The sequence below is a fragment of the Dermacentor silvarum genome, chromosome 1, assembly GCF_013339745.2.
Source record: "Dermacentor silvarum isolate Dsil-2018 chromosome 1, BIME_Dsil_1.4, whole genome shotgun sequence".
In the NCBI taxonomy this organism is placed as follows: Eukaryota; Metazoa; Arthropoda; class Arachnida; order Ixodida; family Ixodidae; genus Dermacentor; species Dermacentor silvarum.
In genome coordinates, this window is record NC_051154.1 from 380,622,029 (window position 1) to 380,639,197 (window position 17,169).

At 48.0% G+C, this 17,169-nt stretch overlaps 1 long non-coding RNA gene across 1 annotated transcript in view; it reads right to left on the minus strand.

Moving 5' to 3' along the window:
• Nucleotides 1-9,460: 9,460 nt before the first annotated feature.
• The window catches only part of LOC125942443 (uncharacterized), a 107,152-nt gene continuing 99,443 nt past the window's right edge, over nt 9,461-17,169 (minus strand). Inside the window, exon 4 of the long non-coding RNA XR_007465113.1 lies at nt 9,461-9,714. This is a non-coding gene — a long non-coding RNA (uncharacterized LOC125942443). The remainder of the gene's footprint in view (nt 9,715-17,169) is intronic.

Sequence of the window (17,169 nt, forward strand, 5' to 3'; positions counted from 1 at the left end):
TCGAACGGATATAGGTCTAACGTTCGTGTGATATATTCTTTACTTATTAAATAGACAACAAACATGGAAGCATTGACATCAATTATTTCTGCCACAATTTGTGGGACATACGATATATTCTTTTATGAAAGAAATTACATATTTTACTTGGCAATGCGCAGCGTTCAAGAATTCGCTTGCAGCGGCTAATACACAATGGCATTGGCAATGATAATACAGTCACTATTCATGTATTTGATCCCTCGACAAATTAAATAAGGAGGAGGCCACACTGCAATGTGAGCCCCCTCCCCCCTCCGAACACAATTTATGGCTACGCCACTGATGGTGATGATAGAATGATTACAGTGGTATGACGACAAAGGGATGACGATCTGAAATCACGACGACAGTGAGGTGACAAAGGTAGGACGACAATGGCTTGACGGCGGCGCAATTACTACGACAAAAGGAGGACGCTGGAATGACCCCGACTACATGATGGTGACTCTGTGATGACGATGCGATGTTGCCAGTGGCATGACGACGACGGCTCGAAGACGACGTGGTGACCACGATCAGACAACACAGTGACAGCAACAGAGTAAGAACGGCAGAAAGATACCTGACAACGAAGGAATGATCACAATCTCATGAAGGCAATGAGATGACGACGATGAAATGACGACAACAGCATGGCAGCGACAGCATGTTGGTATCGGAGCTCGCGTCACCTGCCGAAGCGGGCCGCCTTAATTCGCACTATGTCCGGTGGCTTTCCGAGCTTCACTATCTCCGGGAGCGGCCCACATTTCTCGGAGACAAAATCGCCGCGTCCTTGCACGTGATCTTGTTCCGACCTTAGCTCTGTCTAGGTAAAGAAATGCTTCGCATTTAAAACGGAATTCGGTGCAACATGCAATACAACGAGTCCACGAGGTGCGGGTCGAGCGAAGCTACCACAGGATCACGACTGTTTCGACTGTTAAAAAAATTAAATTATGGGGTTTTACGTGCCAAAACCATGATCTGATTATGAGGCACGCCGTAGTGGGGACTCTGGAAATTTGGACCACCTGGAGTTCTTTAACGTGCACCTAGATCTAAGTACACGGGTGTTTTCGCATTCCGCCCCCATCGAAATGCGGCCGCCGTGGCCGGGATTCAATTCCGCGACCTCGTGCTCAGCAGCCAAACCATAGCCACTGAGCAACCATGGCGGGTTATTTCGAATGTCGCAAGTAATGAATCAACTACGGAGGTCACTGCACTGCCGCTCTTGGCTGTCGCTGTTGGATCAGTCGGTATCCCGGCGGATATCAGCACGATGAGCGACTAGCTAAAGTACACTCGCGCCTAGCAAGCGCAAATGTCAGCTTGAATTGAGACAAGTGCTTGTACGCGGTGTCAAGCAAGTACCTTTTTGGTTGATATCCTGCATGAAAAAGGCATGCGGCCTTATCCAGCTAAGATCACAGCAATCAATGAATGATCAATAGCCACCAAAACACGTGACAAAACTGGCAAGTTTACTTGGCATGGCCAAACATTTAGGGCGCTTTGCCGCATATAGCATAATCCACGGTGCCGATGCGCGCTTATTTGCATAACGACACCGTGTGGCCTGACTGTGCCCGAGTAAAATCATTCAAAGAATTGAAACAACTGATTCGTTGAGCGCAGTGCATGGCAATCTGACGCCACGCCACCAGCAATTATTTTTTATGGACGCACACTAATTCGGCTTGGGAGCTGCTTTGTTCAAAACACGAAATGACAGGCAACGCAGACCAGTTACTTTTAATAATTCCAGGGTTTACGTGGCAAAACCACGATATGATTATGAGGGACGCCGTAGAGGGGGAGTCTGGATAAATTTTGACCACCTGGCGTTCCTTAACGTGCACCCAATGTAAAGCAGGGGGTCATTTTTGCATTTCGAAATGCAAAAATGCGGCGGCCGCGGCCTGGATTTGATCCCCCAGACTCGGGCTCAGAAGCGCAACGTCTAAGCTTCTACGCCACCATGGCCCAGCTGCTTTTGCATCTCGTTCGCTAACAAAAACCAAGCAAAGGTGCTCCCGGATCGACAAAGAAACGCTCGCGCTGACTTGGGCAGCCGAACGATTTTATGAGTATACTTACCTGGGTTGGAAGACTGTTTTTGAAACTTACCACAAACCATTGGTGTGTCTGTTGGGTCAGATGGCCATTGATGCTATGCTACCAAGAAGCCAGCGATGCCGGCAATGCCTGATGTGCTATCGCTTCCATGTGACATGTGTGCCTGCCAGATCCAAGGTATACGATAGGTCCCTTATCAGTGCTGACACTCTTTCACGCTCTCCAATTAAAGGCACAGAAGTCGAACATGGCTTCGGTGCCTTTAAGTTGGACGGTGGCAGAGCGTGACAGTAGCTGTTGGTTACATAGGCGTCGAAGAATTGCGAAGCAACTGAAAGGTCTAAGTGTGAATGAATGATGTCAGTGTACAGTTACTGTTTTGTTGCTTGTTTAAAATGTGGCATTGTGGTACATTGTGGCCGATCTTTCCTGGCGTCTGCCTATAGGCAAATTGATCTTGAAAAAGAGGGTTGTGCTGGAATAGCTTATCATGCGTCATGCTTGGTACCAAAATTGAGACGCGACGGCAGCTGTGTGCCAGTTTGCCCCGCAAGGTGAAAAGTTCGTAATGCAAGGTGAAAGTGGAATTATGTATTGGAAATGTGTATAATAATTTTCCTGGGTAAACTGCAGAAATGTAAGAACATGGTTTCACGGTACATACTTCGGGCCTTCTTATAAAGTACGAGTACAAAAATAAACTTTCTTCTCATTTTTGAAACGGTAGGTTCTGTGTTTAACAATGGTCATTTTTTCTTTCGAAGAATCATACCTCTTTACCGTTTATTCGTCAGCTTCATCTAAGTGCACGCTTAGAGGAGAATAGCTTGGTGTATCAACTCAGTGCCTGGAAATTTCAATGGCTCAGAGTAGACCGTCATGAATAGGATTGCTATATATTATAAAATCACTGTCACAAAAATTTTTGCCACTTCAGTTCTTTTTTTTTGCTTTTTTATGTGACAGTTAGCTGATTTCATAATTGCGGTACGGAGCCTAATTTCTTGGTATGCGCCACAGATGAGTAATTAAAATACATTTTATATGGCCCGTTCAAGAATACGCGCCAAGTGAGTTTTATTAACAGCGAAGCTGTTTAAGCTGGGTGTTTAGCGTCAGGTAGGTAGGTAGTAAACTTTATTGATGTCCTGGAGTAGTCACCCCCGTCAGGTGTAACGCTGAAATGTGGGTCGATCCTGGTGGTAGTGCAGAAAGGGTCCAAGCGCAATGGCACATACACCTGTGAACTAGCGAAGCTGCCTAAAGGTCAAATAAAAAAAAAGCAAATAAAAATTCAAGCTAAAGTGATAAAGCAATGCTCGAGAACCTCTAAGGCGTCAATTTAATCACGAACAGCGCTTTAGTAATCGAGAAATTGAGGTAAATGCAGGGCACGATAAGAGACTCCCGAGAGACATTCAGGTACTTACCCGATGACGAAGGAACTCCTCAAAAAATGTGTTGCTAGTACTCAACCACTCCGACTAAAAAGAGCATTTCGTTGGATTATAAGACGGAAGAAAATTCTATTTGTCTACTATCAGATTCTTAGAAAAAAACAACTTTTTGGCGTTACACTTGATAACGACGTGGTGGTTTCGACGTGGTGGTTTCGACGTGGTTGGTTGATAACGACGTGGTGGATAACGACGTGGTGTTTCTTTCGTTTTCGCTCGACTCTGCGCCGCGCGTTCTCGAGTTTCAGTAGACAGTTTTAGTTTAGCGTGGTTACCGGAATAGCGGGCGTACCGGAATAGCGGGATCGAAGTGCGCATGCGCAGAACGCTAACCGACCCATACCGTTTACCGTGCGCACGCTATTTCTCAGAGTTAACGTTACCGTGTTAGCGTTGTGTACGTATTGTACGTAAAACATGGCGGCGGTCCCGGCCGCCCGCTTCGAACTGAATTTGGCGTTGTTTTTGTAGAATTCACTTCGTTCGTAGCAAATGACTGCGTAAACGGCTTTTGCTTAGTCTCATGCCGCTTCGCCGAGAGTGTTATGGCTAATCTTGAGGAATTTTCGAGATCGCTTCTCGATTCGAACGCGCCTAAGCCTAACGAGAGAAATTTTTTCTGAGATCCGAGCGCCATCTGTCGCTAAAGTCGGGAGATAGGCGCGACGACGGCATATGGCCTGTGAGATGGGAGGATTTCGGAGGCTATGGTAGACAGCTTGTACTGCTTGTCTGTTTTGTTGCAGATCGACGGACATGTGAAGTAAAAATACAACGCGCTCCTGGCTTCCATTGCGCTGCCTATCGCACTTTCCGGACGCACACACACATAGAATTAGGTGCCCTGTGCATGCGAAATTCAAAGCGTAATGGAATAGCGTCCCGCACGTAAACTACGCTATCACGCTATACTAAAACTCTCTTTCTGCAAAGTTCGTTTGCGGAACGGTAACGCTATTTCCCGTAACCCCGCTATTACGCTAACGCTAAACTAAAACTGTCTAGTAGTTCCGATATCGCGCATTACTGGGCTGCTGTTACTATCTCGCTAAACTCGCACTTGAAATTGCAAGCAGCACAGAATGCCACGTCCATGTGATGTCGCGGGATGCCCGAACGGTCCGCGCGACGGCACGTCCAGATGGTGACCAGCTTCGTCGCCCGACGTCGCATTGCTGGAGTCCTCGCTGATTTCGCGCTCGGAAGAGCCGGTGTCGAGGCCGCCGTCGTAGTACGCAACGATGCTGGCAGCGCGGGCCCTCAGCAACATGTCACGCTCATCGTAGCTTAAATCGATGAAATCGAGCCCAGCTTAGAGAGCCAATGTGTCGTTGTCAGGGTCGTCAACAAGGTCCATTGCGACGAGCATCGACGATCATCATGCTTACAATGCGGCGCACGCTTTTGCTGCCGCTTTCGCACTGCCGTCGGCTCTTCTTGGCTCTGTTCCTGGCCGCGCGTCTGCGTTTTCAGCAAAAAAGCCGTAGCTCAGTCATGCAGGCGGCGCTTCCTCACCGGTGGCACAACGTCACTATTACACCATGACGTCACCACTCCTCGCTCGGGAAGGCGGGTGATTTGAATGGCGCTAAAGGTACGCGGACGCTTCAGACGCAATTTTCTCGTAGAAGAAGTCTTTTCTTGGCACGAAACAACCGTTTCGAGGTTTCTGTGATCGTATTTTAACATTCCATGTTGACTTAATATTTGCCTTTTGTGCCCTTTAAGCTCGAGGATGGTCCGTCGAGTGTACGCCGCAAATAGGTGACCCGTAAAACGAGAAATCGCAGGGATTGTGGGGCGCGCCGTCTGCTAGCGGCTTCCGGTTCGACGGACGACGCGGCGGAATCGGCAGCATGCCTGGCGCACGTGTTTTTCTACGCGGTTTTAACTGTCAGTCGTGCGAAGCTTTCCGTCCGCTTTGTCGACCAGCAATGTCGTACCGTTCATGCAGCTGATTTCCAGGTTTCAGTTCACTCTGGGCGCGACGATGACGAGCCAAGAAAGGCAGGGAATGCGCTTTTATTCATAAACGAACTCTGGTTTTCGTTTCGGCAGCGTTTTTTTGTTTCTGCCTGGTTTAGCTCTACGACATTTGCCGCTGCTTGGACGTACCGTCACTGACTGCTCTGCCTGTGGGTCAGCCAGACAGATGAAAAAGCTATCTTTATTCGATAATTTATCAAGCGTATAGAAGCATTACTTAGAAAATCGGGTCTGAGGCGATATCTATAGCAGCCTGGTAAATATTGCCCTGTGATCGAACCGAAATCGCCAGTAACGGCGCAGCTAGCGTAATTAGAAAATGAAGTTCTGAAAATGTTTGAAAACCAGCTGAGAAGATTGTTTGTAGTTGGTTTGGAGGCCGCTTGAAGAGTGTCACGTATATCTCTCTTTGTCGGGCTGCCCGTAGCCGTTATATTAAGCAGTACGTTGAAGGGTGCCGTTTCTAGCTAGGCTATTATCCAGGGCTGGACTAAGAGTGTATATTACACTAAACATATTATGTAAGCGTCAAAAAAGTATAAGTATTTTCTGAAATGACAGGCTAAACATACCAAAATTTCGATTTTGGTTCACTTCCATCCCCGATCTTCGCATTGAAGTACTCCTCGTAAAAATCTGAGACTAATTGCACTAGAAATAGGCGTGCTTATTGGTGTTCAATTTCCGTCATCTCATTTTGATTTGTTTTAAGTGAGACACGAATTTTTGAATTTGGCCCTTTTGTCACGCTCCGCTTAGTTCCGTGCTACCACTTCTCCGCAAAGCGTTTTTCCCGTGCTTCCTACAGTGCGCAAGGAGCCTAGAGCCCGGGTTAGAACTCGCAGAGTTCACTACTTTTACCGCATCCTCTTTTTTTTTTCTAACATTTCTTTTCATAGTGCTGCCTTAGAAACTTTGAAACGCACACTTGAGCTCGCGTACTCGCCGTGGTTGCTCAGCGGCTATGGTGTTGGGCTGCTGAGCACGAGGTCGCGGGATCGAATCCCGGCCACGGCGGCCGCATTTCGATGGGGGCGAAATGCGAAAACACCCGTGTACTTAGATTTAGGTGCACGTTAAAAACCCCAGGTGGTCCAAATTTTCGGAGTACCCCACTACGGCGTGCCTCATAATCAGATCGTGGTTTCGGCGCGTAAAACCCCATAATTTAAATTTAGCATGAAGTCGCGCATGCGAGAATATATTACGTGTTGAGTATTCATCACGAATAGATGAGTAGATGGCGGCGTCGCCTACTCCTCCTGTACGCAGCTGTAATCAATAGCTAGTTTGAAGGCGCGGTAATGAGCAGGTGAGAATACCTTCTTTTTGTAGTAAGCCACATCGAGGTGTTTCTAACGAACAATGAAACTACGCAGCCTCAACGATGGGTGGTCTTAATTTTTCTCTTAGAATTGGACTACGCCTGAGACGGGCTCCCGCACACGTCGGCTTAGTGCTGCGATAGCAACTATGTGAAGCGTGATAGTCACTGCAACTTGAGTATCGCATGTACTTTATGGTCAGTATGAATAATCGAGTACAGCTCGGCTCTGCGGCGCAATTTTTGGGCACAATCCCAGGCGTGGCTTTGGCGCTCAAATGTCGGGACTACCATCATACTCGGCGAAGAAGAATATAGTGTCTAAGTAAAAAAACAACTATCAGCCCTTCCACTCTGGTGAGATGGAAGACCAGAGAAGCTGTGCTACGTGACGGGAATTAAGTACGGGTAGGTACTTTATCCGTTCACGATCGTGAACCGGGACACTGCACCTTTGAGCAGGGATTCCCGAACCTCGGCACGTCCCACATACCGGCTATTTGTAGACCTCAGCGGAGGAAGCGAGACACTGTCGTAACGCGCCCGCGGCCATTTCTTGCAGGTTCTCGTTCGTCACGCCGCCGATCGTAGATATATGTCGTGGGCCAACCAAAGTCGGTCGCACACCGTACATGCGGTGCCGAACGGGTTCTTGATGAACTCCCTTCGGAACCTTGCTGTCGCATCCGGGAACTGTTCCAACGGTGTGGCATCCTGTCGTAGATGGTCTTCGCGCTTCCGCTTGGCTTCGTTGGACCGATCGTCGCCCGTGGCGTTGGCCCGCCGGCGCCGATCACATTGCCGGCACTGCTCTCCTTCGCGACGTATTTGGCCAACGACCTCTTGTTAGACAAGGGTTCTGCTGCGTACGCTCTTTCGCGGCGTTTGCGCGCTCATTCGCGCTTATGGGCACGTAGTCGCTCCTTGCGTTTTTCCTCCGAACGAACGGCACGCGACCGGGCCATCGTGAGTCAAAAGAGAAACTGATAAGAACGCTAGCGCGATCTCCACGTCACGGAACGGCTAAACGCCGTTGTCGACCCTGTTAGAAGAGACGGCGCGGAACGCAATGGGCGACTGTTTCAGCCGGACGCGAGCTATCCCCGTAAACGCTAGTGAGGGTGTCGACGCCACCGAAGAATGGGGTGCGCTGCGTCTCTCGCGGACGGCACGAGAGAGGACGACGGTGAAGCGCAACATAAAGCATCATTCATCATGGGCTGTGACACTCTTAATTGGAGAACAATGATAGACCGACCCCTTCGCACGTAATCAGGTAAGAGGCTTCGGTGCCAACTCTGAATAGTGCAATGGAGTATTACAGCGAATGTGTTAAGGGCTGATGATGACAGTTTTTTTTCTACACGTGGGCACGATCCTCGGGGACCTAGCCCTTAACAGCTTGGCTGTAAAATGTCGCTTTGGAAAACCTGGCTTGAAGCCAACTTATTATTAGCGAATAGAATTTGAATAGTCAAGTCTGTATGAAAATTTGAGTTGGAGATGGTTAAACAGAGAGAGAAAACATCCGGCACTGTAGTAGCGCGTTCTTCGGCCCAGGATACAATTCTTTAGAAAAAAATGGGAGAGGCATTCGGTCATGCACTGCACCTAGTCTTTATATGTAAACAATGATGATGATGATGGTTCTGAAGCTGTTTTTACATGAAAAAAAGGGTCAGTTAACTCACTTACAGGCGTTCACTCAACTGCCGATAGACCCCGTTTCACGTCCTTTTAATCGCATCCGCGGGATGAAAACTCGCAGCACAGCGCAAAGTTGTACTCATTTATCCGGGACAAACGCTTCCAGCGTACGAAAGTTTGTCGATCATGCGCTCTAGTATTTCTGTTATCAAATTCATCAAACAGGCGTGTGATTTGTAACGAAAAAAAAAGCAAGGAAAAAGAAAAAGAACAGGACGTGCTAATTTTAAAGAAGGGACCCCTGTGGGCTTTCGGCTGATCCCTCGGCTCTTTGCGCACTCTGGGAGGTAGGACAACAAACTGCACAAAGACAATTTTTTTAATAGTTAATGGCACAGGGAAACAGTGCCGAGCCCTCGCCCCCACCGTGACCGGCATCGAACCCACGACCTCAAGCGCAACAGCGCAATGCCATAGCCACTAAGCTACCGCTGTGTTTCCCCAAAACAAATAACCTTGTTTCATTTAGAATTTTTCTACAAATTCTCCAGAGAAAAATACATTTCACCGGTTACTTCATAGATAGGACCGGAGAACATATTGACCTCGAAGTAGTATTCGTGTTATACGATGCACTCCGTGCCAAAGAATCCTTCAAGAGAAAGACCGACTCCCAAAAAATAAAGTCTTGTTGCGAGTGTTCCCCAGGTACAATGGAGCGCTTGTACGATTAGAGAAAAAAATTCTACACAACCTCAATTTACCAAACTCAATTACCAAAATTAACAAACTCAATTACCAAAATTGTATTCATTAGCGTATAAGACGTATTCCGATGCTCGTTAGGATTGTTTCTCATCGCACACTGAAAGCGTACTCGCAAAATGGCTAACACGGCTAAAGAAACGAACGTGAAATAAGAAAAACTGTATTTTCACAGCATCAGAAAATTTGAATTCACATGAACATAACGCACGAATACTGAACGCTAGCCATCGAATCACTGCCAGTGGTAGCAAGAGCGGCCCGTCCACGATAAAGCCGCAACTGCTCCGAACAATGGAGACTAAGTGTTCCACTGGTTCGCCGTCAGAGCCAGCGCAAGAGGTCAGGAGACTAGCCGGCAGCGCTTGTAAGCACCGTACTCGGGCAGCCTTGGCGTAGAACACGAGTATTTTGACGGCCCCGTGCCCGCACCTTGCCTGCAGTCGTCTAGTCAGGCCGCAATACCAGCGAAGGCAGTCTGTTGTAAATGCCGCTGGTCAAAAAGGCAGCGACGACCGCGCGGCCATCTGCTCCGTTTAAACAACACAGCAGCACGTGGTAGGCACAGCCACCTGGAGGACCCACTCATCTTCTGCCGTGACAGGTGGTACCAGGTGCAGCCGCAGACGCCCAACACTGTTGTGATGCTGAGCGAGGCTGCCGGCGCATCCTGTCGCCATTGGGTGGCGTTCGGAGACATCACCATCTTGCTGCTGGCTACTCTCAGCGGTGGTAACCTACAAAGACGAGACAGAAATGGTTGTGCGATTATGGCACTAATGAAGATATATCCATCGGCAGCTGCACTTGCATACTCCGGCTCGCACAGAAAATACACAAGAGGCGAAACAACATTGAAGGCAAGACAACATTTTGAAACTGCGCACACAGTGTTGTAATTATATAGTTAGCGCATCAAATCCAGCAGTCAAACTTTGCTACAATTTAGAGCTGAATTAAAGAACCGCAAGACCGGTTAGATAGTTCTGATTCAATAATAACTGCAACGCGCGAGAAAGACAACGGACAGAAATCAAGTCAGAGCACCGCGAGCGTTTACCCTGAACTGAATTTTCTTACACAGGCGAAGGCGTAGACCTCCACGGGAGAAACTCCTCTGGGAGTTGTCTAAGCATGCGTAAGCAATGTGCCACTAGCTCATCTCCACGCAGCCCGGTGTGAGTATCAATGTTATGAAGCCTGATCCGACCAGTAATAATTAACCCTTATCAACCCTTATCGGTCTTTATGAACCTTATCGGACTAGATCCGACCAGCAAGAACCCTTGTCAGCACTTATCGGTTGTTATCAACCTTATCGAACTAAATCCGACCGTTACCAACCCTTATTGGTTGTTATCAATATTATCGGACTCGATCCAAGTCTCATCAACCCTTATTGGTCGGTATCAACCTTATCGCAATCTACACAGTTCTTCTCCATCTTATCTGTACTTATCAAGCTCATCGGACATAATCCAATCATTATCAACTCTTATTGATCCGTATCCACCTTACCGGCATTGCTCTGACCATTACAAGCCCTTATCGCTTTTTACGAGTAGCACCTTATCCATCCGCGTCGAGCCATTATCAACCGTGATGAGACCCATGTAACCCCTCATCACTTCTTATCAACTGACTGACTGGGTTGCGCGACGTGGCGAGCATGAGCCCTCAAAGACCGGTGGCATTTCTGTCGGTGAAGGAACGCCCCAAGGGAAGGCGCAACCCGTGACCACCGAAACGGATCGGGGACGTGACGTGTTTGGGATTGAATTTTAAATTAAATTATGGGGTTTTACGTGCCAAAACCAGTTCTGATTATGAGGCACGCCGTAGTGGGGGACTCCGGAAATTTTGACCACCTGGGGTTCTTTAACGTGCACCTAAATCTAAGTACACGGGTGTTTTCGCATTTCGCTCCCATCGAAATGCGGCCGCCGTGGGGATTGAATTTTCGTAAAATCAGAATTTTGCTGATATCTATTATGCTCCAATTCGGCCCTAAATGTAGGCCTAGAGATGATTTTTTCCCCCATCAACAAATCTCTCAAGAAAGCCTTCATACAAGCTGCTCAACTATGACATTTGTTTTTTACCATCGGTACAACACATTAATATGGTTCAGATATATTCACCATCTGCAACCGTGGGTGTTTTAACCCTGTGGGTAAGACTCTCGGCTTCTGAGTGTGGGGTCGTACGTAGGTTCGAAACCCACCGCCATCAGCGTTTCTTCTTTCACACTACATCTGTTTTTTTTATACATTAATTTATAACGATTCGTCTTACGTGACGGATTAATGGACGGGTTTTCTCGTTGGGCAGGCATAAAAATGATTATGCATTTAAAACAGAAACAAATTTCAACGCAGGGGTTTTAAGAGCCGAACAAAGATCCGGTTATGAGGCACGCCATGATGGGAGTGTCCAGATTAACTTTGATACCCTGGGGTTGTTTAACCTGCAGTCAATGTATGAGCGTTTTTCAAATCCACCCCGAGTGGAATACGGCCGCGTCCGGGTTCGAATCTACGACTTCATGCTCGGCAGGACAACGCCATAGCCACAGTGATATGCAAACAACAAGCTACGACGGCGGGCAATAAACAAAAAAGATTGCTTCGTGTAGTAGGTCAGTTTAAAAAAGCCATGGCTGGTCAAAAAAAAAAAAAAAGATGTCGCCGTTTCGCCCGAAAGGCGAAGCATCAATTGCGATAGCAAATTAGTAGAGAGCTATACGGAGTAGGGATAATAGTTTTATCGGCTGCATAAACTTGGACACATTCGCTTACTAACGGAAATAAAAAGCGTGGTGTCAGTGCGCACAAGCAAACATGACACTCGATGACCGCAGACAAGCACTGTCAAAATGCTGGCGCGAACGAGCGCGGCTGCCGCAGCGAGCGACGGTTCGTGAGGTCTATCGCTTCAACGGAAACTGAGCGGCGAAATCGCAGCACATACCAAGGTCAGAGCCGTCTGGAGATCGCTTTCAAGATACGGTGAGCGCGACATCCCGCACTGTCGCAAAGTACGCAGTTGTTAGAAGAGTCGAAGTCGCCCCCCCCCCTCCCTCCCGCGCTGCCTTCCCGCTTTCTTCCTTTCGCGTGGGAGATCGCGTCGCCCGTTCCCCTTGCGCCCGGTTGCAAGATACGCATTTGGTGCCGCAGCACAGCGTCGCCTCCCCTCCCTCTCTGCCATATCCCCATGGCCTTTCGCGCGACGGAGAAAGTCGCGTTTGCTCTCCGCCGTGCGTTCGCTCTCGGTGAAAGCGCGCGGGGGCTCGCACATAGGGCGCGCGGCGACGATTTTATCGCCCTTGGACTTTTTACGGAACCTCATGGCGATGACGGTGACACCGAGGGCAGAAATCCGCTTGAAGTGTCCATATAATTGCTAGCGCAATAATTATTCCGTAGCCTTCCACTTCACGTCACTGTAGAAGCAAACGAGTCGCTTTTCGATGCTAAACTCAGCGTGCTGTGTGAGTGCCACGCTGTCTGTTGTCATCATAATCTCCCCAAGTGGGCAAGAATTTTTTTTATATTCTTCAAGTTCGCTAAGATGTTCTCTTCTTTTTCGTTAAGATGGTTAAAGCAAAGACGCCATGGGTTGCCCCGCTAAATGGTTAACGTCGGCGGAAGACGTACATTAATGCTTTTATATGCGATAGCAATTACATGAACACTGCAAGCGGATTTCCGCCGTCGGCGTCACCATCATTGTGATGCGATAAAATCGTCGCCGCGCGCCGTATGCTGTATAAACGAGTGAAAGCATGCGAGGGACGCGCGCTTTCACGGAGAGCGAATGCACGGCGGAAAGCAAACGCGACGGCTTCTGTTGCGCGAAAGGCCGTGGTGGAATGGCACGGTGGGAGGGAGGGGGTGTGATGTGCTGCCGCACCAACTGCGTATCTTGCGACCGGGCGGGCGCAAGGGAAACTGGCGACTCAATTTCGAGCGCGAAAGGAGAGGAAAAAGGGAAGGCAGCGCGGGAGGGAGGGGGTGCGGCTTGTACTCCGCCAGCAACTGCGTATTTGTACTTTGCGCGGCTTCAGGCGGTCGCGCGCACCTTATCTTGAAAGCGATCTGCACACGGCTCCTACCTTTGTATGCACTCTGCTTTCGCTGCTGTTTCCGTTGAAGCGATAGACTGCACGAACCCTCGCTCCCTTCTGCCACCGCGCTTGCTGACGCCAGCGTTTTGACAGTGGTTGTTTGCGATCATTCGTGTTTGCTTGCGCGCGCTACAGTATGCTTGTTAATTCAGATAGTAAGCGAATGTGCCCACGTTTATACAGCCGATAAAACTATCATTAGTCTGTATCGCTGTCTACTAATGTGCTACTGCAATTGATGCTTCGCCTTCCGGGCAAAACTGCGACTTTTTTCGGCGATAGCAATTATATGAACACTCCAAGCGCATTTCTGCCGTTGGCGTCGCCGTCGCCGTGAGGTTCCGTATAAAGTCAAACGGCGATAAAATCGTCGCCACGCGCCGTACATTGTGTATGCGAGTGAAAGCGTACGAGGGTGAGCCGGCAATCGCCGCTAAATGCAGCGCACGCGAGGTAGGAAGGCCGGCCGGAAGCGCGTAGTCTGCTTTCGCGCGCGAGTGGCGGGGTAGGCGACAGAGAGGGAGGGCGGTACGTTCTGCGAAGTCGGCTGCTGCTCACAGCGCGGCCGCGCGGCCGCCGTATCTTGAAAGCGATCTGCGATGGGGATAAAGTGCATTCACCGAATGGCGCAGCTTCGTATGCGCTGTTCTTTCGATATTTAGTTCGCGTGCAAGCGAGACGAGACATAGCGCGAAGGTCAATTTGCCCGCTGCTGTTGGCGCGCTTTCTCCGGCGCTTTCACAGCGAGTTTCCGCGGTCATCGAGCGAGATGTTTTAATGTTTACTCGTGCGCGCGTCACACAGTGCTTGTCTATTTAGTTGTTTAGCGAGTGTTTACTACTTTATACAGCTCATTAAACTAGTATCCATGCTTCGTATAACTCTCTACTGATTTGCTATCGCAATCAATGCTTCGCCTTTCGGGCGAAATTGCGATTTTTAATCACATGCCAAATACTTTAAATTAAATTAAAAGAGGAAGTAAAAGAAGAGTGTTGCGTGTATTTATAGCCCACTCCATTATTTCGTATTAGTGGAACGGTTTTGTCGCCGTCTTCCCATATTCCACGTCTTGAAAACTCGCCATACTGCCAAGAAAGGAATTTTTCGAATAGGGGCACCCAAGCCCAGGGTGCTCCGTAGTAACGAAACGGGTTTCACCACTGCGCATGCGGCAAACAAAATCGGCTTTCTTGGTTTTCGGTTCGTACACTGCCCTAGAGCGTTGCATTAACAAATATCGAAGCTACGTATGGCTACCGCACATAGCACCTAGTCAGGCCTGATTTTTCACTAATTGGACAAATTTGAGGCAAACGTGCGCGTCCTGAAAAATGTTATCGCTTTTACTCATCTCATGTGAATGAGGAAGACCGAAGTATAAATCACTGATGTGTTTGAGATCTTTTGTTTATCGCGAGCATGCAGGCCTGAAGTGGGCTGTTTCCCTCTGGCGTACCTTAATTTGGATTGGATTGATGACCGAATATTTCGATTGTACCGGTAATAACATAAGGGGCAGAAACTTGGAGGTTAACAATGAATCTCGAGAACAAGTTAAGGACCGCACAATCAGATCAGAGTGTGGATCAGAAAGCCAACGGGGTTAGCCGATATTCTAGTTGACATTAAGAGAAAAAAAAAGGAGCTGGGCAGGCCATGTAATGCTTAGGATGGATAAGCGGTGGACCATTAGAGTTACAGAATGGATACCAAGAGAAGGGAAGCGCAGTCGAGGACGGCAGAACACCAGGTTGGGTGATGAAGTTAGGAAATTTGCAGGCGGATGTTGGAATCAGCTAGCGCAAGACAGGGGTACTTGGAGATCTCAGGGTGAGACCTTCGTCCTGCAGTGGACATAAATATAGGCTGATGATGATGATGACGACAGTTGCTTTGAGTTGCTTCCGATTGGAAAACGAAGATTGCCTTGGCGGTAAACGTCCAACAGAGATATTTTTGCCTAAGTTCTGGCTCAGTGTTCTATTACAACTTGAAACAATAACTTGTGTTAACACGATGGACAAGAAAGACGACAGGATGAAAGTTATTCTGCGCAATGAAGATAGCTTGTAGCATTTGTCCTGTTATTTTTTTCTTGCGCCTGTCATGTTTACGCTACGGCTACTGCTTTAAGTATGAGCCGACTAGCTTGAGAGCAAGTTTTGACCTTACGGCTACAGAGTTTAACACGTAAAAAACGCACGCAGCGTAAGACTTCATGATATTTACTTCTCAGACATTGCTTTACAATTTTGACGCCTTAACTGTAACGGGGTAAATTGCTCGACGTTGAAAAACGCCCGTACATCTACATTACAGGGCGTGCGCTCATGGTAATCGAGAACCCAAAGATGTCACGGGTTGTGGCACTCTATAAGCTTGCGAGCCTCTAATATAAATCACACTGTTTTGTCTTAAGTAGTGTTGATGTCTGCCTAGTGGAAAACCTGTCTGCCACTAATCTTGCACGCAAACTTGCACACGCCAATCATCAGCATCTCCGTCGGTGCAATTATGGCCCCGAGAATTATGCCATGCACTCACAAGCTGGCCGATAATACAGAACCCGTAATAGCGAACGCTTAATTTCCGATCACCGTGTTGAAGGCTTATATAGTGTTGAGGGAAGTGTTAGAGACAAGGGTTAAGAATAATGCTCAGGGAAAAGGGGGATATTACTGGTTACCATGGCTGGTGGAATTAGCGTTCTCTTGCTTGCCTTCCGAACAGAAACCAAAGTAAGCTCCCAGTGCAGAATAAAGGGCCAAGTTGAAGTGTCATGAAACAAACAGGTGGCTTTCCATGACTCTTTTATGCCGGAGCTTGGCTCACCTCGCGTATAGCCTCCAAAAGCAGCTGCTTGAAGTGACTGTGCCATGTTTGCCGTCCAAGGAGCCGAAACAACAAGCAGGTGAATCCACGGTTCAGCACTCCTCGTCCTGGAGAATGGTGCTCATGTTGGCTTCCAATCGGCACCTCAATGACTCTTTTGAACTGCGTTGTGAAAGCAGCACAAAAATGAGCACCATAATCTGACACGACTCTTGTTATCGCAGTGATACTGTTGCATGTCTGTGAATATTTCTCTAAATCATAGACCCCTCTCCTCAACTTAAAGCATAGTATAGCTGTCATCGTGCCATCAGGTAATTGTTTTTATTCGTAGGCATAATACGCTGTACTTTTATTTACGAATGACGTATCAGCTCTTATGTTCTTTAGTGTGTAACGCTCACAGAATGCTAACTGGATATATATGAGCAGCAGTTCTGCAGACTTGCTCGTACTTACTACTTAAAAAGCGAGTTCCGCATGCCATGGGGCCTTAAGAATCGTGATTGTGTATATCTACAGCGGAGTCATCTAGAACGTTCCAAACAAATATAGGCTATTTTTGGCTGATGTAAACTCACAATATAACCACTGCACGCTGCGTGAAATGCTTGTCATGATACATTTCACTTATAACGTGCTCTTACAGTTTGATCACATTCCATGTGACTGCTCTAGTATCTGCGATGCATACGCTTCAGGGATCGTTCATCCATCTTCGACACGTGCAATTTGGTTACCACTACACGCGAGAAAAAGTCATAGAGTCATCAGCCTAGTGAACGACTGCGGTAAGCAGCTCCTCTGCGAAATACTTCCCTTCACACGATGCAGCAACCCCATGCATAATATCGAAATAATGTTTACATAAGCAACGTTCGTGATTGGTTTTCACTTGAAGGCCACTGAGCACTGATCAGTAATTT